Source organism: Eurosta solidaginis, chromosome X (assembly GCF_040869045.1).
Source record: "Eurosta solidaginis isolate ZX-2024a chromosome X, ASM4086904v1, whole genome shotgun sequence".
NCBI classification, from domain to species: Eukaryota; Metazoa; Arthropoda; class Insecta; order Diptera; family Tephritidae; genus Eurosta; species Eurosta solidaginis.
Window position 1 is genome coordinate 202,241,406 of NC_090324.1, and position 27,498 is coordinate 202,268,903.

A 27,498-nucleotide genomic window follows, 5' to 3' on the forward strand; every position below is an offset into this window, starting at 1 on the left:
GTGTCAATAGAATGTCACGCCATACCAAAGCGAGCCAAAATATACGTATGTACAATTGTATGAATATGTATGTAAGAGTCAATATATTTTAAGACATTCAGAACTGGTTGAAATATATGTTTGTACAAATGAATGAATAACTTAATGAGTGAATGCTACAACTGATACTCGGTAGTGTGATACCATCGACGTGAACGTCCAATATTTGCGACATCTGTTCCTTCCACGTCGTAAACAGAGTGGGCCGTGGATTTTATAGGTGATAACGCTAGGTGAAGAAATTAGAAATATCAGGGACATAGCTGTGTATTTTAGAAACTAAATCACCAATTGAAGGGCCAGGTCCCGTTGCCATAATCATGCAGTCATCGGCATAGGAAATGATTTTAACTCTTTCTGGGGGGGAAGGGCGGGTTGATATGTAGAAATTAAAAAGAAGCAGGGACAAGACACCACCCTGTGGTATCCCCTGTTTAATTTTCCTAGGTTTTCCGTAATTAATCTGGGTGTTTATGGCGTTTAGCGCGATGATGGTGCTGTACACTTTGCGGAAGCCATGTGGGTGCGTGGCTAGGCCATGATTTGCAGTGAGATGAGGGTACAAGAAGGTTTCCAATGTCTTCGCTTCAGGCGAAAGGAGTGATATCGGTCGATATGACGAGTGGAATTATCCTTCCCATTTTCCACTGCTCGGGTGTAATAATTGGGGTAATTATTTGAATTAATAGACTCTTGTACTTTATGTGTAATAACCATGTGTCGTTTATTTGATGCTATGATGTTGTCACGAAGATGGTTGATGCTCAACTGAGGCGCTCAATATACGATGATGAAAAACCTTGATGGGTGCGTTCTACAACTATACAAATATGTCAAAGAACTAGTGGCGACGCCCAGTGACAAAACAATCTTTTAATTAATCTAATGTTGCTTGCTCGGTATCGAACAAGCATTATTATTACGCGCTTTCTTTATTAATGGACATTAAGAACGAAATATTAAATTTCAGTTAACATTACTAAGCAATTACATGATACCTCAGAGTCTTTTATTCAAGTGAATATGAGGCCAATAATAATGCATTCTTGCACGTGCAAGGGTCTTTTCGATCCCAAGATGTGTTGCGTGTAGCCATTTGCTGAGTTTGTCTCGTAATTCTGAAGGAATTAAAAAATCTAATCTAATATATATTATAAATGGGAAAGTTTGGATGTTAAGATGTTTGGATGTTTGGATGTTTGGATGTTTGTCCAGACGTTTGTCTTTGTGACTCAATCACGCAAGAACGGCTGGACCGATTTGGATGAAATTTTGCACACATATAGCCAATAGTCTAGAAGGATCTACTAGCTATATATTTTTGAAAAGGGGCATGGTCCCCGCCCCCTAGGAACAGTTATAATTTAATTATTATATTTTTTCGTCTTTGCGACTGAATCACGCCAGAATAGCTACACGGATTTTGATGAAATTTGGAACACAGACAATAGTCTACTAGCCAAATTTTTTTTTTAACATGGAAATTGGGGTGGGGTTCCCACGACCCCTTCGAACAATTACTTTTTAATTATTTTTACACATTATAACTTTACGTATACGGGCCTTCACCAATATTACAGAGTCAATGGGTCAAATAAATCGAGGGCTTACAAAATGAGCAGTGACACCCTCCGCCCCCCCTCTCCCCCTTCTCTCCTCCTCTGGTGTAAAATCTATAAATTGTTATAACTCAATATACATTTTCTCCTAAATCAATAGTTTTTGGTATCTGGTACATACAGATCGAGATCTAAACAATTTTGGAAAAACGATCAGTGGTCCTCCCCTTCTCCTCCCGCCATCCACCCTCCATCATTTGTTTTTATTAGCACGCTTTTATTAGCTTTACCTGTATGTTTCTATGTAACTTTTCATTCGCTCCAATGCACCTGCTGCCTTATTAACATGGTTTTATAATTAGCTTAACCTTATTTGTAATCCCGTAAAGGTCATATGGAGACCCTTCCGGGATCATTTCTGTATAGTTTTCGGGATCCGTACGGGATCCCGTCGGGGTTATTTTGGGACATTTTCGGGAATATTCCGGAATCATTTCGGGATTATTTTGCGATCGTTTGGGGACCCTTCCGGCATCATTTCTGGATGAATTTCGGGATCCGTCCGGAATCCCGTCGGGGTACTTTCGGGATCATTTGCGTACCTTCGAGAGATAAATTCTTGATGGTTGCCGGGATCATTACGGGACTTTTTCGGGGTTATTTTTGGTCCCTTTAGGCATCATTTCTGGATGGTCTTCGGGATTCGTCCGGCATCCCGTCGGGGTCATTTCGGGACTTTTTCGCGACTAATACGGGATCATTTGGGGACCTTTTCGGCATCATTTCTTGATGGTTTTCGGGATCTCGTCGGGGTAATTTGGGGACTTTTTCGGGATCATTTGGGGGCTCTTCCGGCATCATTTCTGGATGGTTTTCGGGATCCATCCGGGATCTCGTCGGGGTCATTTGGGAACTTTTTCGGGATCATTTGGGGGCTCTTCCGGCATCATTTCCGGATGGTTTTGGGGATCCGTCCGGGATCCCGTCGGGGTCATTTCGGGACTTTTTCGCGACTAATACGGGATCATTTGGGAACCCCTTTCGGCATCATTTCTGGATGGTTTTCGGGATCCGTCCCGGATCTCGTCGGGGTCATTTGGGGACTTTTTCGGGATAATTTGGGGGCTCTTCCGGCATCATTTCTGGATGGTTTTCGGGATCCGTCCGGGATCCCGTCGGGGCCATTTCGGGACTTTTTCGCGGCTAATACGGGATCATTTGGGAACCCTTTCGGCATCATTTCTGGATGGTTTACGGGATCCGTCCGGGATCCCGTCGGGGTCATTTCGGGACTTTTTCGCGACTAATACGGGATCATTTGGGAACCCTTTCGGAATCATTTCTGGATTGTTTTCGGGATCCGTCCGGGATCCCATCAAGGTCATTTCGGGACCATTAGGGGATCATTTGGGGACCTTTCCGTCATCATTTCTGGATAATTTTCGGGATCCGACCGGGATGCCGACGAGGTCATTTCGGGACTATTTCGGGATCATTTGGGATACCTACCGGCATCACTTCTGGATGGTTTTTGGGATTCGTCCGGGATCGCGTCGAGGTCATTTCGGGACTTTTTCTCGACTAATACGGGATCATTTGCGAACCCTTTTGGCATCATTTCTGGATAGATTGTGGTCCCTTCCGGCATCATTTCTGTATGGTTTTTGGGATTCGTCCGGCATCCCGTGGGGGTCATTTCGGGACTTTTTCTCGAATAATACGGGATCATTTGCGGGCCCTTTCGGCATTATTTCTAGATAGTTGTCGGGATCCGTTCGGGATCCCGTCAGGGTCTTTTCGGAACTACTAGGAGATCATTTGAGGACCTTTCCGACATCATTTCTGGATAGTTTTCGGGATCCTTTCGGGGTCCCCTCAGGGTCATTTCGGGACTTTTTCAGGATCATTTAAGGATGGCTTTCAGGATTCGTCCGGGAACCCGTCAGGGTAATTTCTGGACTTTTCCGAGACTATTTCTGGATCATTTCTAAATGGTTTTCGGGATTTGTCCGGGATCCCGTCGGGGTTATTTCGGGACCTTTTCGGGGCTAATACGGGATCATTTGGGGATCCTCTAGGGGTCGTTTCGTGACTTTTTCTGTTTTATTTCGGGATCATTTGGGGACCCTTCCGGTATAATTTCTTGATGGTTTGCTGAATCGATCAGGGTAATTTCGGGATCATTTTGGGATCATTTGGGGACCCTTCCGAGATCATTTCTGGATCCGTCCGGGATGCCGTAGGAGCCATTTCGGGATTTTTTGTTACTTTTCCGGGATAGTTTTTGGACCCTTCCGGGATCATTTCTGGATCTGTGCGGGATCCCATCTGGGTCATTTCCGGACTATTTCGGGATCAGGGATCATTTCTGTGTGGTTCTCTGGATACGTCTAGAATCGTGTCGTTGTCATTTCGGGTTTTTTTTGGGACTTTTCCGGGAACTTTTGGAGACCCTTTCGGGGCATTTCTGGATGGTTTTCGGGATCCGTCCGCGATAGCGTGGGGGTCATTTCGCAGCTTTTTCTGGATAATTTCGGGATCATTTGGGATCCTATCAGGTTATCAGCTCATTTAGTTCTTTTTTTTACTCAATTACAAAAATAAAATGCATTAGACAGAAAGCAAAATTTTAAACAGATAACTTGATAAGCAGACTAACGCGAATAGCCCATATATATAAATTTCTCCTTGCGGACGGGGCCGCGGGTAAAGGCTAGTAAATTAATAAATGTAAGGCGTGATAACCTCCGAAGAGATTTTAGGCCGATCTTCTCTTCCAATTTGCGTAGTGCTCCTCTTGATCTTCCCTACAAATTGGCCGGACGGGACCTACATGTTTTATGCCGACTCCGAACGGCATCTGCAAGGCAGATGAGTTTTCACTGAGAGCTTTTCATGGCAGAAATACACTCGGAGCACTTGCCAAACACTGCCGAGGGGCGACCCCGCTTAGAAAAATTTTCTTCTAATTGAGAAAACTTATTCCTAAAATTTTATTGTTGCTTTGCCCGGGGTGTGAACCCAGGGCATGCGGTGTGGTAGGCGGAACACGCTACCATCGCACCACGGTGGCCTTCTGATGGAATTACTAGTCGATGATCGCGAAAAAGTAAGCCGCTTTCAAAATGTAGTTCTTTTTTGAATCGATAAAAATCGTGGCTCATTTCGTCCAGTAGACGATAACTTGGCCAACCGTTCTCAACACATCGACAAATCCGTACAAATTTCTCATCACGCTCAATGATTGAACGATACAAATCATATTTTAGTTTCGATAAACACACCGATTTCGTTACTGAATGAATAAATCCTTTTAAATCTGTCTCTCCTGACACTCTGGTAGTTGGGCTCGTGAAAAGCAGTCGGCCACAAGCATTTCTTTGCCGGGCTTGTAAACAAAAGCCATGCTGGGATATTTCAAAAGTGCCATGAATATTCGCTGAAGTCGCATTGTCACATCATCAATATCACGCTTGACAAATGTATCTAATGGCTTGTGATCACTTTCTACTGTAAATTCACGTCCATAAAAAAATAATGAAATCGGTGGCATGCGAAGATAATTGCCAACAGCTCCTTGGCGCCCTCCACGAGGACGGAATCCAGTAGGAGCCGAATTGATGCCGGTAAGCGAGGGCCTCGTTGGAGGCAATACCCCGTGGAGGCGGGGCCAGAACAAGGAGCTGTTTGCTAGGATTTCCCAGTTTGTGACAATTTAGCGAAAACTGCCTATTCAACATTTCGTTGTGCTCGTTAATATTGAGCTCTTTGGCTTCAATATGTAGGTGGTATTCGGGGGTTATAAGGAGATATCCGGTGGCAGTTCTGATTGCAGCATTTTGACAGGCCTACTGCCTTTTCCAGTAAGTACTTTTTTTAAGAACAGGCGACCAAATTGGTGACGCGTAGCTCATGAGCAACCGGCCAACTTCTTTGTACGTAGTTAGCAACGTTTCTTTATCTTTTCTCCAGGTGCTGCTGGCAAGCGTGTTGAGGATTTTGTTGCCGCTTTGTACTTTAGATACAATTTTGGTGGCATGCGCCTTGAAGGTCAGAGTATTATCGAACGTTACCCCTAAGATCTTTGGGTCACTGTGTAATGTTTGCGGATAAGAGAAATCGAAATCTTGGTTGCAGTGCCCAGTTAGCGGCACCAAATATAATTTACTACCAATTGAAACGGCAGCAGGTTGAATTCTGTTCTTTATTCAAAAGTTGTTTTCTTTTATACAAAATTTCTATGAGCTAAAAGACTTACTTACACTAATACTTACAAACTAAGTATAACACACATATGCATTCAATTCAGTTCCCTGGGAACTGCATTCTAAGCATAATTAAAATTGGCTGTGGAATGTGCAACGCAAGCATAAATGAATCGTGCTAATAATTTGTCTACAGGTAAAGGCTTGTCGCAGGCAAACTCTAAACAGTGGAATACCAAGGCTCAAGTTACCGTATGATGCACGGTGTACAAAATATATGTTTGTACAAATGAATGAATGTGTCAATAGAATCTCATGCCGTACCAAAGTGAGCCAAAATATACGTATGTACAATTGTATGAATATGTATGTAAGAGTCAATATATTTTAAACATTCCAAAACGGGTTGAAATATATGTTTGTACAAATGAATGAATAACTTAATGAGTGAAAGAGTAGACATATATTTTATATTTTATTTAGTCGTCGACAATCAGATTGAAGGCAACCTACTAAGGCACAGTTGCTCCACAACACTCTGGACATATTGCAAATCTTTAGCGTGTTCTTATATATTCAACCTTCGCGCTGTTCGGACGTGTTTCTAAGCGCTCGCTTGTATTTTTGTAAATATTAAATCATTTTTGATTGTTTTTGTTTTAGTTGAATACCTAATACAAAATGCCGTGTACTTGTGGAAATAGGGTCGATCGCGGTCAACCTAAAATTCAATGCGTTAAGTGCAGTGAATTTTTTCATTTGCAATGTACCGGTGCTTTGCCTACTGATCTCGAATATTTGAGAGAAGCCAATAATGCTTTCTATTGCAAGGTTTGTGCATGTGAACGACGTCGCTCTATTCGCCCGCCACCCCCCACTGTCAGTGCTACATCAACAATAAATACAACTCAAAATACAGTGATTGAATTTGTCTGCGCTGTGCAATGACTCAATTGTCGATACTGTAAACAATGATAATGAGCGAAGTGTTGTTAATAATGTTAATATGGAACAAACACTAGTATCTTTAGTGAGTGAAATTAACCTGCTTAAAGCTGAGAATGCAGAGCTCATAACCGCACTGTTTAGGCCACAGGCCTAAATATATCTCCCCCCCCCCCCCCCCCCCCTCGTAACATAACTTTCTTTGTTTATTTTCCTTCGTTACTACTACCCACATATTCTTGTGATCACTATACACACAGGCATGTGTGAGTGGTGGTACGTAGGTATCTTAAGATTTTACCTCTGTGAGCCCGCGGTACGGCAACTTTGTTGCCGGGAAACCCAACGAAGGAGCTGTATCGTAGGTTCATCGGCTCATGTAGCAAAGAGTCTCGTCCTCTTTGAATTCAGCAGCCAGCAAAGGTACACGTAATAGCCCGTTCACTTAAGTTGTCAATTTCATAAAATATATTTAATAATTTCCGAAAATATATTTAATATTTTCATTTTCACAACATCTGTTAAAATCTTCCTTAACACTTGTTGTATTTATATACATTGAATAAAAAAACACTGTGAATTCTTTTTTTATTAATACGAAACCTTTTTGGTGTTTTTATTTTCTTCCCCTTTTTTCGCCTTAACTAATCTTTAACAAATACGTGGGTGCGCGCCGTTGCCACCACGCATTTGTTCATGGTCCTTACCGCGCCGGTAAAGAGAACCAGTCACACAATTACAGTCCACTCAACTCTCTAGGCATTAAAGCAAGGAAGTGATAATACACATGAAAAACCATTAATCTCAACGTCAAATATCAGCAATTATTCATGGTGATACAACCTTCGTGGTGATACCAGTGAATTTATATTGAAGATAACAACAGCCAATATACAACTGATACACTTTTGGTGGTACCTTGGAAACATCCAACAACAATATTTTAATCACATTCGATTACTCCGGATCAACACTTTGATAAAAGGTACGTGGTTTAAAAATATTCCGTGCTAGGTAGGGTTTTCTTTTAATTTCACTTTTAATAAAATTTCAAAATAAAATTACAAATTACAAAGTGACTCTTTATATTAAACAGTGCAAGTGATTTTTGTTCGTGAAGTAAGAAGTCTTATTTTGTGCAAAAATAGGACAAAAGGCGCTTAACGCAGTTATGTAAAGTTTGTGCAACACGCCATGTGACTATCCGGAACAATCCCCCACCAGCGGTAAGATTTTCCGGACACAGCTCAAAGTAGCACAACACTGCTCTAAAAGGTTAACATATCCTCAAACACCGCTTTGCGCCACTTTTCTATTTTCACATTTGCAGGATTTATCTGAAAAAATTCATTTAATCCACAGCACAAAAATTCCATTTGTTAAGGTTACTTATTCAGAAACCTGTAAATTTAATTTAGGCGCACATTTAATTAAATCAAATTTTTTCTCACATACAAATCACTTGCACTTATTTACACGGGCAATACGTTTGCAATTTAGTTTGGTGCTATAGTACAAAATGCACTTAGTTACATACACCTATATTGTTGTTGTTGTTTGGGTGGCCAATAAGCTTAGTTCTCATACAATTTTTTAAAACAAAAAAATTGAAAAATTTATTATTCTCACTTGCGGCAATATACAAATCAGTTTGACTGATCTAATTTTTTGTGATACAAAAGATCACAGTCCTTGGTTAAATTACCAAAAAGTCCATAACGAGCGTTCATACATTTTTTTATTTTTTCACTAACACCACTTTTTCACTAGCCATTACTTATTGGCTTACACAATTCGTTAACACAGCTGCATTAGCACTTTCTTTTAACAATTACGTGGGTGCGCGCCGTTGCCACCACGCAATTGGACATTCCCTCAAACTACTAACTTTCTTGCAAGCTTCGAGGCCACTTCACCGAGAAATCTCTCGAACACATTCCTTCATTCCAGTTCATTTTCAATCAGAACTCTCTGCAAAGGCAATTAATTAATTAATATTTCGACAAATTTTCATTTAATAATGGATACCTATATACGCCAAGCAGAGGCAGTGACTGAGTTTGAAAATGACTATCATGATATGTCCCCTTCAGACCATACAAAACACACCCTCTTAGTCCAAAAGAAGGAGTTGAAATCGCTATGGGAGAAGGCGAAGCAGACATATGAAGAACTCTTGAGCTCCTCAGAACTGGAGGCAAAAGAGCTGTCGGCTATCAAAAAGAAGCACAAAATTGCATACTTCAGCTTTCTCAAGTGCCAGGCAGCGATGGCTGAACTCTCGGAAAAACTTGAGAAAGCTGAAAAGAAAGAAGAAAGCTCAGGAGACAGGGAATATCGCGTGCGCCTGCCACCGTGTGATACGGACGTTTTCAAGGGAGATTACCTTTCTTGGCCTTCATTTAGAGACATGTTCACTGCTATATATATACGTAACAAAAACCTAGAAGCAGTAGAAAAATTATATTATTTAAACCAAAAGACTCAAGGTGAGGCCAAAGAGATAGTTGGGCGATGTCCTTTAACGAAAGACGGTTTCGAAACAGCGTGGAAAAATCTTTGTGACAGATACGAAAATAAACGTATCTTAGTAAACGCCCAATTAAAAATTCTTTTTAGTTTGAAAGCAGTTGAGAGTGAATGCGGTAGCTCTATAAAGAAACTGCAACGTGAAATAAATAATTGCATCTCGGCGCTCCAGTGTCATCACATAGACATATCAAACTGGGATGCAATTATAACATATCTATGTTCCACAAAACTGCCAGAAACCACACTGGCACTCTGGGAACAAACAATTGAAGACAAAACGGAAATTTCAAAATGGGCAGATATGGATAGATTCTTATCCAATCGTTTCCAAACCTTAGAAACCGTGACTGATCTGAGAGGGGATACCGTTTCCAAAACCTAAAGCGACAAGTATCTCGTTCGACAACAGATACATCTGCTAAAAAATTAGGGTCCTATCAGGAAAGTGCAAGTGTAGCCAAACCTACGTGTAAGATGTGCAAAAGTCCTGCACATCGAATTTCAAAGTGTGAAAAGTTCTTACGTTTAACACCCAATAAACGGTTTGAACAAATTAAGAGCAGCCGTGGGTGTATAAACTGCCTTTCTGCTGGCCATTCGGTGACAAAGTGCACCAGTCAAATGAACTGTGCCGCATGTCATTTGAGACATCATACGCTGCTCCATATTTCGAATCAGCCAAAACCAACAAATACTTCTGACACTATCGGAGCATCCACCTCACGGGAAGCTCAAATACGACGCAATGCTGAAAGAGAAAACGCTCCGATTAATAATGTGAACTCATGTTTCGCAAACACAAATAAAGGGGTATTACTAGGGACAGCTCAGGTCAATATTCGTTTTAATGGTGTTGACTGTTCGGCAAGAGCCCTAATAGACTCGGATCTGAATGCTCATTTATTACCGAGAAACTAAAGCGCAGAATTAATCTGCCATCCAAACACCTGCATGCCCAAATTTCGGGCATAAATAATACAATGTCTGCACAAGTAAAAGAAGCGTGCAACATACAATTGCGGTCACCAACAAACCCATTAATCGAGATCAATACGATCAAGCCACAATTAACAGGGAATCTTCCAACTTGCCAAATAAACGCAATGACTAGGCAAGCATTCCCTGACTTAGTACTGGCTGACAAAAGATTCTTTGTCAATGAGCCAGTCGACTTAATTCTGGGCGGAGACATATACCCCCAAATTATGCTAGGCGGTATTAGGAAGGACGTGCTAAACACATTAATAGCACAGGAAACGGTGTTCGGCTGGATTTTGACAGGCCGGACAGATGCGGTTGATACAAATAAGACCCTAGTTTCATATTTCAATGAGGTCACTTTAGATAAACAATTGGCGGATTTTTGGGAGATAGAGGAAATTCCAAAGAAAAGGAGCATCAATAACGATGACACTTACTGCGAGGAGCTATACGAATCCACAACAGTTCGGAACAACGATGGCAAATACGTAGTCTCCTTACCCTTTAGGAAAGAGTTTAACTTAGGCCCCTCATTAAGAAGTGCGTGTTCTCAATTTTATCGCAACGAGACACGACTTGCGAAAAACCCAGTCCTTCAAACGGAATACAATAGAGTTGTATCCGAATATGAAACTTTAGGGCACATGAAACAAATAGGCAATATTTCGCCAGATTCAAATGACTGTTACTTCCTACCTCACCATGCTGTTGTAAAGGAGGAAAGTACAACGACAAAAGTCAGAGTCGTATTTAATGCATCTTGTCCTACCACTAATGGCAAAAGTCTAAATGATGCCTTATATCCAGGTCCGATTCTTCAATCCGACCTGACAATTCTTATACTACGTTGGCGGCTGCTCAAATACGTATTTAACAGCGACATAGAGAAAATGTATCGCCAAATATGGGTCAAAGAAGACCAAACAAAATATCAGCGAATCATATTTCGCAAATGCCCCGAAAACCCAATTAACATTTACGAATTGAAAACAGTAACCTTTGGTGTTAATTGTGCTCCGTATCTTGCGATTCGGACGCTGCACCAACTGGCTGATGACGTGGAGACATCGCATCCAATGGCAGCAGATATCCTGCGAAATTGCATGTACGTTGATGACGTACTCGCCGGTGGACACAGCATCGAAATTGCAATCAAGACAAGGGACGAGATATCATCGAGATATCGGCAGGTTTCCCATTGCGAAAATGGACGAACTGCAAGAAAATTCTACAGGGTATACCGAAGCAACACTTATTAAGCGAGGATTTTCTTGAGTTTGAAGATACCAGCATGGTGAAAGCACTCGGTATCAGATGGAACGCTCATTTCGACTACTTCTACTTTGCAGCGAAACCATTTGATAATAACCCTACTGTAACAAAAAAGTCAATACTGTCTGCGATAGCAAAACTTTTCGACCCTCTTGGCTGGTGGCACCAGTCGTAATTGTAGCCAAAATTATAATGCAAAATATTTGGTTGGAAGGCACGGGTTGGGACGAAGAAGTATCACCAACTACTTTAGATCGTTGGACCGCATTTATGCAAAATTACGGAAAAATCAACGATATCCGCATACCGCGATGGGTTCATTTTACCCCAAAGGACAGCGTCGAAATACACGGATTCAGCGATGCTTCGGAAAAAGCATATGCCGCCACTGTTTTCCTGAGGGTACAAACGAAGGATCAAGTCTTCACCAACTTGCTGATGGCCAAGACGAGAGTAGCCCCGGTCAAAACTATATCATTGCCACGATTGGAACTCTGCGGCGCAGTCCTACTTGCGGAAATGATAGAGTCGGCCATAGAAAATATGCAACTTTCCAATATTAAAGTAACCCTTTGGACAGATTCGACTATAGTACTGGCATGGATCCGAAAACCACCATGTTCGTGGTCAACGTTTGTGGCACATCGAATAACGAAAATCATCGACAAAGTTGGAGACAAAGTATGGCGGCATTGTGGACTCTGCGTCAAACCCTGCAGATTTGGCGAGCAGAGGCCTCCTCGCTTCGGATCTAATCGACAATTCTTTGTGGTGGCAGGGACCTTCTTGGTTACAAGAAGACAACGAAAATTGGCCAACACAAGAAGAAGATTACAACACGAATATCGAAGAAAAGAGGGTCAAAGTTCATGCAACATCGGTCAAAAACAACTTTGATCTTCTGGATAGGTTTTCCGATTTACCAAGGGCTTTGCGGGTTATATCCTATATTCTTCGGTTTTTCCAGAATACGCACCCAACAACTAAATCCTCCTTTAAAAGGGATTCTCATTCGATAGCCTCTGACGAAATAGAAAAAACAACACGAAGATTGATAACAGTATGCCAAAGGCAACATTATCAAGAAGAGTACGCAAATTTGAAGTCAGGAAAACTAATAAATGGCAAGAGTGAGATTTTACCCCTGAACCCATATATAGATAAAGAAGGCATCATTCGAACTGGGGGGCGGACTGGGGCATCCAAAGACATGTCCCATAACGAAAGTCATCCTATTATTCTTCCTTATACTTGCAGGCTATCCAGACTTATAATTCAATCCTCTCATGAGGCCGCCCTGCATGGAGGGAACCAGCTGATGCTACGTTATATCCGCACTCAGTACTGGATCCCACGCGTTAAAGTCATGATAAGGTCGGTTATCCACAACTGTAAGGTCTGTACTATTTACAGGAAGCGGACACAAACGCAACTTATGGGGATCCTTCCGAAAGATCGCACCACCTTTACTAGGGCCTTCACTAACACTGGGGTAGATTTCGCGGGACCATTCGATACAAAATCCTACCGAGGGAGGGGATGTCGAATTTCAAAAGGATACGTTTGCCTGTTTGTCTGCTTTTCGACGAAAGCCATCCTTCTCGAAGCGACAAACGACCTTAGTACCGGGTCCTTCCTAGCTGCCTTCGCCAGATTTGTATCCAGGCGAGGCTGTCCGAAAAGCGTTTACTCCGACAATGGTACTAACTTTGTCGGAGCTTCGCGATCGTTACGATCCGAGTTTAAGGCATTTCTGCGTGAAGCAAGGGACGGAACATTGAATAAATACAGCCATCACACTTTAGAATGGCATTTTATACCGCCAAGCGCTCCTCACATGGGAGGTTTGTGGGAAGCGGGGGTAAAAAGTTTTAAGACCCACTTTAAAAAGATCGCGTCCGATCATAAATATACTCTCGAAGTGTTTACAACCCTCTTATGTCGAATTGAGGCCTGCCTCAACTCGAGACCTCTAAGTCCCTCATCCAACGACCCTTACGACCTGGAGCCGCTTACTACAGGCCATTTTCTCGTAGGTGGGCATCTTTTAGCTCCACCTGAACTCGACTGTAGTGAAAACCCTGCCTCCATTGTAAACCGATGGCAAAAGATGAAAGCCCTTCATCAGACCTTTTGCAAAAGATGGAAATCGGAATATCTCACCGAGATCCAGAAACGGTATAAATGGAAACATCCACAATCCAACCTAAAACCAGGGGACCTTGTCGTCATAAAAGAGGATAACCTACAACCAAACGAGTGGAGAATGGGGAGAATCGTCAACACACATCCAGGTTCCGATAACCGTGTACGTGTTGTTGACGTCAATACAATCAAAGGACAAATTACGAGACCAATAGCGAAATTGGTACTACTTCCGCCCAAAGACAACGAAAATGAACTTTAATAGTCCATATTCCTTTATCCCAAAAAACCCAGCTCTCGTTCACCCCGAACGAGGCCAACACAAATAACCCAGCTCTCGTTCCCCCGAACGAGGCCAACACACCCTAACGCAGATTCACTATCTGCCGCAGAATACAATTGAATCATTTTTTTTTCTCATCAGCATAAAAATTCAACTGCCTATTGCCAAATTCCTCAAACGGGTTTTTGGGTTTGCGATATCTGACACATTACACCCGCAACCGCTTGGGCTTAAATGTATAATATTTTTTTTTTCAACTTTGATCACTTAAATGAGTATCCAGATGTGTTATTTACATTTCTTTACAACAGTTAAAATGAACTACCTATGTATACTGAGCCTCGTCCGTCCGGATGTCACGTTGTTTAAAAGTTTTCCCAGATTATTTAACGAATTATTGAATTGCTTCAAATGAATGTTTTCATACATTTAAAGCGATACGGGCAATCCCCGCCTAACTCATACAAATAGAAAACATTGGGTAATTCGTTGTAGTTCCATAAATGGAACACAAACAGCAACATTACCAAGTTTCTTTGAAAACCGCCTTACCTACAAGCATAACTTTAACACATAATTACATACGATGTATGTAGCGTGTAAAAGAACAAAATATGCAAAGAAGGCAATTGGGAGAACTTTTTAACAGCTACGGCAAGACGCGGCTGAATACGCTGGTAACACTTCAACCATCGTAGGACTGCGGGTCCAAATCTCACTCCCGGGATCAAAGGCTTCGAAGAGTCCTGACCAAAGCTCTCAGCTGAGTATGTAATGTTCGGTTACACCCGAACTTAGCCTTCCTTACTTGTTAACATTAAAACCCCACACCCAAATTATCAAATCTTACAGTTCATATCCAGCCCTGCTGTAGCACGGCAATCAATTTCATCATCACGTGCAGCTGATAAGCCTTAAAATTAACAATAACCCTTCTTTTCGCTCTCTGAATTTTTCACAAATTTTGAGAAACGCCATTTCTGCGATCAATAATCATATTTACCCCTGTAATGTCGACAGACCTGCAACCAGCGCCTACTATTTAGCGCAGGTTCTTTCTTGAAAGTATCGTCCGATGAACCGCGGCGCACCCAATGGATACTAAATCTCGGAAAGTTGTGCAAAATTTATTTCCAATATTTCATTATAAGGAGTCATTTACTATGGTCATTTAGTTAATACTTTGATCAGATTACCAATTAAAATGTCGGAGATACAATTTTTCTTTTACGCCTTCGGATTATTGTTCTCGAGATTAATACGCGTCTTTTGATACCTCACTCGAAAATCTTGGCCCAACTTTAGTGTTTTGCGCGGATATAGCTTTGGTCTCCAAACCGGTGTTGGACCCACCCAAGGTTGTTGCGGATGTTGTTCAGCGCTGCGTCCCCGCTACAAACGGCTTGTAGATAATATATTTCCAGTTAATCCGGAGGATGGCCTTGTTACGTTACGAAAACGTTACAAATTCGTAGAAATCGCCATGGAGGCTATGGATCTACTACTGCAAGCATGTCATGCACAAACCACGTTAAATTTGTTTGTTAAATCTTTTTTGCGGATGGTGCAAAAGTTACTGGAGGACACTAATCCCAACCTGCAAATCATGGCAACAAACTCGTTTGTAAAATTTGCAAATATAAACGAAGACACACCATCGTACCACCGCCGTTATGAGTTCTTTATTTCAAAATTTTCCGCTATGTGCCATGGAAACTATGACAACATTGAACTACGTGATAGTATTCGCTTGGCTGGTATTAAAGGTTTACAAGGTGTAATACGCAAGACCGTTACGGATGATTTAGTGGAGAATATTTGGGACAAGGTGCATATGGAGAAAATTGTGCCGTCGCTTCTGTTCAATATGCATTCTGGCGACTTGACACCCGTTGAAGATGCCACTCATATTACTCCACCAGTTTTAGCAGAAGAAGTATTACGCGAATTAATCGGGCGTGCATCTTTTGGTCATATTCGCAGTGTACTAAAACCATTATTAACCCATTTAGATAGACACGAGTTATGGGACCGAACACATTTGCTATACACACTTTTCGAATTGTAATGATTTCGATTCAACCGCAATATTCATATACAGTTGTGGAGACTTTGAAGCAACATTTAGATAACAACTTCAAATTATCACCAAAGACACGAACATCATTGGCCGTTGTTCTATCAAAAATAATAGCTATAGCTGCTGGTGAAAGTGTTGGCCCCTCTGCATTGGATATCATAAATAATTTACTAACACATTTAGGAACAAGCGTTAGTACAACAACTGAAATTACTAACGAAGAATCCCAGTATCAAGAAGCTCTTATTAATGCACTTGGTGAATTTGCCAATCATCATCCTGATTATCAGAAAATTGAAATAATGCTATTTATAATGAATACGGTGCCTGAACTTTCAAAGAAAAGCAAAGGTGATCAGATGTTACAGAACATACTTCTAAAATCTCTACTGAAAGTTGGCACACAATATAGTACAGTTTCATTTGAGAAAGCATTTCCTGCATCACTTCTTCAACCTTTATTAAAGATGGCACGTGCTCCACATGATCCTAAACGTGTTATTGTTATGCAAATATTTCAAGCTTTGCTTGATCGTCATCAAAATGAAAAAGTATTGAGTCATGTGACTGTGAAGCCTTATGCAGCATTGTCGCAGGAGCCGCCATCACGTTCGGACAAAATATTCACACATAAATATGGTGCTAATATAATGCAAGCTTTGATTGGTAGTATGGCTTTATCTGATCGTATAGAATCGCTTGTTTCTAGCTTTAATACAGCTGCATTACTAATAGTAGAAATGGCGTGTGGAGAAACTGTACAAGAATTCCTATTGTTCATTCTTAGCATTCAACAAGTCGCTCTTGCATCGGATTTGGAATTGGAACCGCTGCATAAGTGTAATTTACATTGTATTGCAATTACTTTACTGTCGCTTATATCTCGTGTTACGGGCGTTAATAATTTACTTGAATACACACAAAAGATAATTGATGCTCGCAAAAGGAAGCACCATATTTCTTACCGCCTTTGCTCGATCCTAAAAAGACAACATCTACAAAAATGAATATATGCTTACCACATTTAACAATCGACAAAATTGATTTAGCTGAAAGTCTGCAAAACGCTGGCATGGATTCAAATCGTTTACAAACTGGTACGCCATATGCTTTGAATCAAATCGATAATCCAGCCCATCGCCATTCTTGGGTAGACACAGTGAGTAATCCACAATTACCACAACGTAACAGTTCCGCTGAATGACGGCATACAATGCAGATGGTGAGAGTATTACCAGCTCACCAGGGGTTTCGAAGAAAACACTTGTTCCGGAATATAATTTTGAATCTATGAAACGTGCACTGGCCGAACCATCGGAAGCAATGAAACGTGAGCAACATGAAAAGCAATTGCAAATAGTACGTACATTCCGCGAGAGTAACTTTGACGAATTGGTACGACGCACCGAACCAAAGCATGATCTGATACAAAATCGTCTCAATGATCTCTTCAACTCATTAGCAGTGGAAAGGCAAATAACGCAAAGTGATACGAAAACACAGCAGCTGCAAGCAGAGAAGCCAATTTATGAGACAAATTTTCCAGAGCTATTCTATTATTAATTAAAAATACCTACATATAACAAAGTATAAAATTAAACAGTAGCTCGTTCGAAGTACAATAACTTTTCTTTGGTAATTTTTTAACAGTCGCCTTTTTTTGCTAGTTAATAAAGTTACGAAAAAATTTTATTACACATAGCAAACTCTTTGCAAGACGAATCTATTCAATGTGATAGCAAATCGAATTCAACCAAATTTTCCATATGAAATAATGTCTAACATATTTCTCATATAGAAATTTACGCACTATAGAAATTTTCTCACCACCGCCTGTTTTACCTCAATGATTTTTTTTCCCATTCAGGAAATGGAAAAGCGTAGCAGACGTCAAAATCTCTACATTTAATGTCTGACTGTCAATGATTATTGCAATACAAACGTTAGGCCTCATGCGCAAGAATCTCCCGCACTACACGTCATGCACCACACGCCGCATTACACGTCACGCACTACACGTCACGAATTACATGCCGCACGACATATCGAGCACAACACGCCACACATGTTGCGTATTACATATCTCGACCAATCATTCATTTGGTCGAGATTTAAAATACTTAATTCCACGAATCTCAACATTATCGACAATACACGTCAAAATAATGTTGAATGGTGGAAGTGCAACTCTGTAATACCTTTTCAGCCAGGTTTGGAACCGTTCCGTGTGGTGGCAGGCCACTTGTTGTGAAAACAAAGTTCACCACAAATCAAAAATTAATTTTAGGACTACTTCGGTGACATCTACCGACATAAATCAAATTATAAAATGTACTAAAGGCGCTAAAGCACCAGCCACATCGCATGGCTGCGTGCTAAATCCGTTTTTCTTCGTTTCTTTGCGCGCATAAGTATTCACTTATGGCCTTTAATTTTTTATTTCAATTAAATTTTATTTCAATAAAATGTTTTTTTTTTCCTCTTGCGAAAATATATTAGAGATACCTTTTTGTTTACGCCACCCAAACAACATTCCTTCCTCAATTTGGGCATGATCAATGATACCAATATTCTTTCAGATCATGACCCGCTACCAAACGTTATTGGCCAAGTCAGAGGGAGGCGCAAGGCGTTTCGACGTTGCTTGCCAGCTCTGCGGCAGGGCTCATAGCCTTAGGATCTGTGCCGAATACCGTAAAAAATCCCCAGAAGAGAGGTTGCGGGCAGTACTTCTGCATAAGTACTGTCCAAACTGTCTGCCGCCCTTTCACCGCGTGGACAAATGTAACAGCAAGTATCGCTGCAAGAGGTGCCAAGAGAAGCACCACACCACGCTTCATTTAGATGAGCGTCGACCGGTAAGCGACGAGACGACCACAAAAGGCGAAGACAACACGTCCGACGATGCGTTGTCGATCAACTTCTCGGGGCCGGCTAAATCCTGGGCTCAGTAGGTGGAGGAAGAGGAAATGGAGGAAGAGAGAGCGAAAATGGAGGAAGAGCGAGCAAAAACGGAGACAAGACCGTCAACGGTAAATCATGGGATGTGCAGTTTCCGGCCGCCGTTACAGCATGAAGAAAGCGCGGCGAAAGCAAACAAACGTCGAAACGAACGAGACAACTGGCGGCACCGCGACAGGGGACTCCAAGGAGGCCCGACCAAGTCATCCAAACGCGGAAGACAGCAGCGGCGAGGTAAATCGACGCCATACCATTCTGACGCCCAAAATATGCAAGCACTATCGCGTGGTACACCGGAAGGCTTCCGAACCGGCCGGCTGCTCCCAGCCACGCCAGCGCCCATCATGCGGTCTTTCGTGCCCATTGCGCCGACGGCCATCGTACGCGTCGAATCGCGTGGGCACCTACACTTGGTTCGTGCGATCATTGATCCCTGCGCCGCCAGCACCATCGTTGATGCAGAGCTGGTACGCGATTTGCAGTTAGAGCGCCAAGGGCCAGGGCAATGCACACTTATTCTGCGCGGCAAGTTCGGGTCAACGACTCATGTCACTACCCAAGCCGCCGTGGTCAACGGCCACTATCGGTTGAGTCCGCCATCCAATGTGGATCCAAAGGTTGCCGTTCCATTTGAATTTATGCGGCTTGCAGATCCGCAGTTCTACCGCTCATCGCCAGTTCGTCTTACACTCGGCGCTGATCTATACGCCGAACTGATGGTGAGCGGAACGCCAGCAACAACAGTTGGCGGTCTCCTGACCCAACCGACCGTATTCGGGCTGGTAGTCTCAGGGGCCTGCCAAAAATAGAAGCGTTTCATAAAAACTAAGTAATTACTGCACGGAATTTAAAACCACGTACGTATTTTTAATAACTTCTTTTCTTTTTCTTCACAGGACAACGATACACGAAGTCCATCGTGCGACGTGCAGTGCTTGCAGTCCGCATCTGCACATCGACATAACGTCTTACTGGACGCGCGATCACGTGTCATTCCCTTTTTTTCTTTTCAGTTGTTTTTTTCTTTCTTGCTTACGGCAAGGGGCCGGTATGTTTAGGCCACAGGCCTAAATATATCTCCCCCCCTCGTAACATAACTTTCTTTGTTTATTTTCCTTCGTTACTACCACCCACATATTCTTGTGATCACTATACGCACAGGCATGTGTGAGTGGTGGTACGTATGTATCTTAAGATTTTACCGCTGTGAGCCCGCTGTACGGTAACTTTGTTGCCGGGAAACCCAACGAAGAGCTGTATCGTGGGTTCATCGGCTCATGTAGCAAAGAGTCTCGTCCTCTTTGAATCCAGCAGCCAGCAAAGGTACACGTAATCGCCCGTTCAGGTAAGTTGTCAATTTCATAAAATATATTTAATAATTTCCGAAAATATATTTAATATTTTCATTTTCACAACATCTGTTAAAATCTTCCTTAACACTTGTTGTATTTATATACATTGAATAAAAAAACACTGTGAATTCTTTTTTTATTAATACGAAACCTTTTTGGTGTTTTTATTTTCTTCCCCTTTTTTCGCCTTAACTAATCTTTAACAAATACGTGGGTGCGCGCCGTTGCCACCACGCATTTGTTCACGCACTGAAGTTATCACTCGACGATGGCCATCATTTGCGTGCTCAAATTAGCGATTGGCAAGCAGAGCTTCGCTCTGATTTTAAATACCTTTGTGACAACAACACTGCTGTAACGAATGATGTGAAAGTCTTGAGAGAAGATTTTGCGAAGTTTCATGTTAAACAGCCATTGCCTTTGAACAGCTTTCGTTTTCGCTCTTTGTCTGACACTCATCTTCATGGCGCTTCATCAACACCTTCTAACATACATAGAACATCACTAAATATTAATGAGATAAATTCTGCTTCTGTGTCTAAAGCGGTGGTTAACAGCATTGGTCGCGCTAAAGCTAGTACCTACGCTTCTTCTTTAGTTAAAATAATAATAACAATGACACGTACAGCATAACCACAAACAATACTACATTAAAAACCAATAACACAAAGCATGCTGTTGAGTCACAGTATGTTGATGAGGGTAATAAAGGCAAACAGATGTTAGGAAACGTCGTAAGAAGTCGACCACAGTGGGTTCGTCAGCTGCATCTACATCAACTCCTGCATCTACATCAACTTCAACATCAATTTCTGCTTCGACAGGGGGCTCACCACCTGCATCTACGTCAACTTCTGCATCTACATCAACATCTATTTCTGCTTCGACAGTTTCCGTGGTGCAACCTGTTGGTCCTAGGGAGGTGACTGCCGTTCCGCCTCGCAGAGTAATTTTTGTTTCTCGGTTGCATGCCTCATTGACTGTCGACGATATCTCAAATTATATATGCTCTAAACTTAATATTAATAATTCTAGTGTAGAAGTTTTCAAATTTAACTTTAAATATGAAAGGGAATTTTCATCTTTTAAAATAACTGTGCCTTTATGTTGATAGTGTTCTTGACAGTTCTTCTTGGCCGGAGCATTCTGTGGTGCATTTGTACAAGAAAAATACCAATATAGCGCCAAAAAAACTCTATGACCTTCACCGCGGGTACAGCAAAAAAGTAGTCACCGACTCACCCTCTATAGCCGTTCAGTACCAAGATGTTCGTGGTTTACGATCTAAATTAAATACCTTTTTTCTTAACAGTTTCGCTTTTACAGCGCAGGTTGTTGCTTTCACCGAGACCTGGTTAAAACCTGACAATTTTAACGCTGAGCTTTTTTCAAGTAACTACGTCGTTTACCGGCGTGATCGTATATCTAGAGCAGGCGGTGTTCTTATTGCTGTGGACTCAAGCCTTTCATCCGAGTTTATGCGCGATAATGCGTCGGCTACATAGTTTTCTTTACCTGCGATATACTCCACTTAGAAATCATATTCTTCCAGATCTAATCTGACTCGAGTTAATTTTGATGACGGATTTTTCATCGAAAATAGGAATGTTAAGGGTCTGTGGTCTGCTTTGACCAAAAATTGTCTACCGTAAACGTGTGGTCTAAAATATGTTATGGCCCAATGAATGGCCGCTAATTCTTTCTCAATTGTTGCTTTATTAATTTCTCCTTTAGTAAATGATCTTGATGCATAGGCAATTGGCAATTGTTTTCCTTGATACTATTGGCTTAATGCTGCTCCGCAAGCATATCCACTTGCATCAGTTGTTATACAAAATTTTTTATTGAAATCGGGATATTGTAGGATATTAGGGCTTATTAACGCAGCTTTCAAATAGTCAAAGGATTTTTTGCAATCCTTTGTCCAATCGAAAACTACATTTTTCTCGCAAAGTCTTGTTATTATTCTAGAATATTCTGCAAAATTTGGGATAAATCTTCTTAATAATTGCAAAATGCGACGAATCTCTTAGCCTCATCCGCGTTTTTAGGTTTTGGGTAATTTTTAACTGTTTCGAATTTACTGGGATCTGGCAAAATTACTTTGCTTGTGCATTTATGACCAAGGTAAGTTACTTCTTGGTTGAAAAATAAACATTTATCAGGATGTAATTTTAAATTATTTTTTCTACAAGTTGCGAAAACATCTCGTAAATTTTTAATCATATGATTTTCGGAGCATCCTAATACGACTAAATCGTCCATGTATAGGAATGCTTGTGAAGGTTTTAAGTCTGCAAATGCTAATTTCATCATTCTTTGGAATGAGTTTTGTGCTACTTTAAGGCCATACGGTAAGCTTTTAAAACGATAAGTACCATTATCTGCTGTAAAGGATGTGATATCTCTTGATTCTTCGCTGAGTTCAATCTGGTGAAATCCAGACATTAAATCTAAGCATGAAAAATATTTAGCTCTTCCTAGTCGATCTAGTATGTCATCAATTCTTGGTAAAGGAAATTTATATACGGTTAATTTTTTATTTACCTGTCTGTAATCTACAACCATTCTCCATCTTTTTTCTTGGTTATTCGGGAGTGATTTTTTCGGTACTAATAAAATTGGACTATTAAATACTGAGATTGAAGGTTCTATTATGTCATCTTTAATTAATTTATTTACTTGTTTATTAATTTGACTCTTATGAGCTTCTGGTATTCTATTTTTTTTTACGTAGACTGGGTTATTGTTTTTCCAATGAAGTGTTTGTTTGTAAAAATTATTAGTCGTAATTGGTTCTGTTTCCAATGAAAAAATGTCAATGAATTCTGCACATAATACATTAAGTGCTCTATTTGCAAACTTTGGAAAATTTTTATTTAATCTTTCTAATTTTTCCTTATTGTTGGCATCATTTTCGAGTTTTTTATTTTTAACTATTGTATAATCATTCAAATTTTCTGTACGAATATTAAAATCTTGAAGTGTTGCATTTTTATCTGTTGTATTTATAATTCTAACAAATGTTTGTTGTGAATTTGATAGTGAGTTTCCAATAAAAATACATTCAGACAATTTTTGTTGTGGGACTAGTAAATCTGAATTGTTATTTTCTATGTGAATTTGTCAAACTACTTCTGATCGTGCGGGAATTGAACTACTATTAATTGTTGGTTTGTTAGTCATCTGAATTATTATGTTTTCTGGGTAGTCATATGGTCTTAGTATTAGACCTTCTGTTTGATAATTTAAAATGCAATTATATTGTTTAATGAAATTTAATCCCAGTATTCCAGATTCATTCAGAGTTATTCTGGAAGATATGTAGCTATTAAGGTGTAAATTGAAAATATATATTTTTTTATTTATTGAGGTGGAGTTTGTTGGTTTTCCTGTTGTGTAACATTTCGGATATTTCTGGTGTTATTGCGGGTATTTCTTCGCGATACGAAATTTCGACCAGATCTTTGCTTATTTTGTCTGTTATTATTATTATTGTTATAGGTATTGAAAGAACGTCTCTATAATTATTGTTTTGGTAACTCCTGCGGAAGTTACCTCAGAACTGATTTTGTTGGCGAATATGTAATATTGAATTTGTATTTCCAGTTACTTCTGTGCAACTGTTAATAAATTTTGATATAGCTTCGTTCATTGTTGTGAACGTTCCAGCTTGCATAATGGTTTTTACTTTATCGTTGGAGAAATTTTTACACATAACTTCCACAGCTGATTGTGTAGCATACTTGATTGCTAACTCTGGTGTTAGTCCGTCAGATATGTAAGCCCCTTCCAACGATTTTGTGAGCTTTTCAATTTCAGCAGTGTATTGATTTGCAGTTCTAACGCGCTGTTGGATATTCAGGAATTTTGTTGCCAGAACTTCAACTGATTCACCCATAATTGCTGTTTTTAATTTTTGTTTTATTTCCTCAATTGAGCTTTCAGTGCTTATTAGGTTTCTGGCTGTTCCTTTCAGCTTGGTTTTTATGATCGAAACCGCTACAGCTTCATGGGTATCCTTAATTTGTTCTAAGATATCCAAAGCATCCAAAAAGCTATTCAAGTTTTCAGCTTTACCATCGAATTCTGGCAAAACTGATGAAGCAGTCTTTAAAAACTCGACTATTGTTTGTGACATTTTGTTGCTTTCAGTTTGTGAGGTTTTATTAAAAATTTCAATTTTTGGAGTTTCCCCTAGATTTGGTTGAGTTTCAGATAATAAGCTAGCGAAATCAATTTCTATCTCTCCTTCAAATGACGTTGGGGCTAATGCCTCAATGTTATATCTACCTAATGAGGATACTAATTTATCTCTAACAGCGGAAAAAATTTGTTGTGCTTCTAGTTGATGGCTGGCAGTTAATTTGCTATGTACTTCTTGTATAGCTTTGCCTATATTATTCAATGACAGTAATATTGTCGTGAGGTGTTTTAAAATGGTTATTCTTTGTATTCTTATATTTTTATTAATACATTTATAAGCTTTTTCTTCTAAAATTTTTTCTTCCACAAGTGTGTTGAGAATAGTTTCCCATTTGCCCATCGAGGTAAAAAATATATATATATATATTTTTTTTTGGGTTTAGACTTTGTCTAGACCATCTGCACGGCTCATGTATTTTTTCTTTAAAAATTTATTATGAGTTTAGTATAATTTTAGAAATAAGTTGACGCAAGTGCAGACCGTCAAAATTATCAACAAGATTTTGATAAAGCCTAATGCCTCACTATGGCCAATTACTTGAATGGAATTAATTACGTTTGCATTGGGTTCTTTTACTTTGGATTCTTTGCCTCCTATTTTGGAATAATAATTGTTAAAATTTTTTTTTTTTTTGTATATTTATTTATTTATGTTCTGTAAGGTTATACACTAGCAGAATGCGTCTGGTTTCTTGTAGTAGGATTAATAACAACCTCCATATTTGGTTCCCTAGTCATACCAATATCTTTCCAAAAACCTTTTAGCCATTGTAACTCCTTTTCTAAATCTTTTTTTTGCTATTTTATTCTCAAGCGTAGTGATTGGGTTTTTGTTCGGCATTTTATTTTTTAGACGTATCCTTTCCTCTGTGTTAATTTCTTTATACAATATGGCTACAGCCTTTCTTATGTTAAATTTGTTCCTCCTCTTTTTCTTTTATTTTTAGTGGGTTTCGGAGTCTTTGGTTCCTCAATTTTTTGTTGTTTTATTCTACGCCTATATTCTTCTATGCTAATTGCCTTAGGGCCTTGTTTAATTATTTCCGCTTCTTTTTCTAATTTATTTACTTCTTCTTCAATTGATTTACAACAATGCATGAATAATGTGTCAAATTCTTTTTGATTATTGATTTCGTTCATTGAAAAGTTAGTGTGAGAAGAAAAAAAAAATTCTTAATTTTATTAGCAAAAATCTACTTTTTGCCCGTAAACTGGCAGCCGTTAGGTTGCCAAATGCTTTTAAAATAAACTACCTAGATAATTACATACATAATCTGCTATCTCCGTTTGTCTTCTTGATGTGTGTCTGCAGCCTAAGGTCTATTCCATGTCTTCTTGATGTTTGTCTGCAGCCCAAGGTCTATTCCATTTCTCTATGCCTTACGCTTCAATTCCATGTGTTCATAATAATCTGCTATCTTCTTGATGTGTGTCTGTTTATATTTTTTTTTTTTTTGTTATATCGCAGTAATTTTAATATTTTGTTCTGTTTCAAATTTTGCAGGATTTTTTAGAGGAAGTCTGCCTATATTTCAAGCAGCAGACGAGGGAAGCTGCCTATTTAATTCAACAGTTCTAAAGGATAATAAGGAAATGGCAGGATCGCCTTGTAATATTTGGGAGCGTACTGCTAAAGATGTTTAGCAGACTGCATTGTAAACAGCAGTTTGCCTAAGCAGAACTGGCAGGTTCGCCAGGTAATGTTTGCGGATAAGAGAAAATCGAAATCTAGGTTGCAGTGCCTAGTTAGCGGCACCAGATAGAATTTACTGCCAATTGAAATGGCAGCAGGTTGAATTCTGTTCTTTATTCAAAAGTTGTTTTCTTTTATACAAAATTTCTATGAGCTAAAATACTTACTTACACTAATACCTACAAACTAAATATAACACACATATGCATTCAATTCAGTTCCCTGGGAACTGCATTCTAAGCATAATTAAATTGGCTGTGGAATGTGCAACGCAAGCATAAATGAATCATGTTAATAAGTTGTCGCGGGCAAGCTCTATACAGTGCCATACCAAGGCTTAGGTTACCATATGATGCACGGTGTACAAAATATATGTTTGTACAAATGAATGAATGTGTCAATAGAATGTCATGCCGTACCAAAGCGAGCCAAAATATACGTATGTACAATTGTATGAATATGTATGTAAGAGTCAATATATTTCCATGGCAGAAATACACTCGGAGTGCTTGCCAAACACTGCCGAGGAGCGACCCCGCTTAGAAAAATTTTCTTCTAATTGAGAAAACTTATTTCTAAAATTTTGTTGTTGCTTTGCCCGGGGTGTGAACCCAGGGCATACGAAGTGGTAGGCGGAACACGCTACCATCACACAACGGTGGCCGTCTGATGGAATTGCTAGTCGATGATCGCGAAAGAGTAAGCCGCTTTCAAAATGTAGTTCCTTTTTGAATCGGTAAAAATCGCGGCTCATTTCGTCCAGTATACGATAACTTGGCCAACCGTTCTCAACATATCGACAAATCCGTACAAATTTCTCATCACGCTCAATGATTGAACGATACAAATCATATTTTCGTTTCGATAAACACACCGATTTCGTTACTGAATGAATAATTCCTGTTAAGTCTGTCTCTCCTGACACTCGGTAGTTGGGCCCGTGAAAGGCAGTCGGCCACAAGCATTTCTTTGCCGGGCTTGTAAACAAAAGCCATGCTGGGATATTTCAAAAGTGCCATTAACATTCGCTGAAATTGCATTGTCACATCATAAATATCACGCTTGACAAATTTATCTAATGGCTTGTGATCACTTTCGACTGTGAATTCACGTCCATATAAAAATAATGAAATCGTTGACATGCGAAGATAATTGCCAACAGCTCCTTTTCGATCTGAGCCTACTTTTGTTCGCTTTTACTCAACGCTCGCGACGCGTATGCTACTGGGTGTCCATTCTGGAGCA

General features: G+C 40.1%; 1 pseudogene; it reads left to right on the forward strand.

The window, feature by feature from the left end:
- LOC137234752 (protein EFR3 homolog cmp44E-like) overlaps positions 1-17,679 on the forward strand; it is a 37,898-nt pseudogene extending 20,219 nt beyond the window's left edge.
- The last annotated feature ends 9,819 nt before the right edge of the window (positions 17,680-27,498 follow it).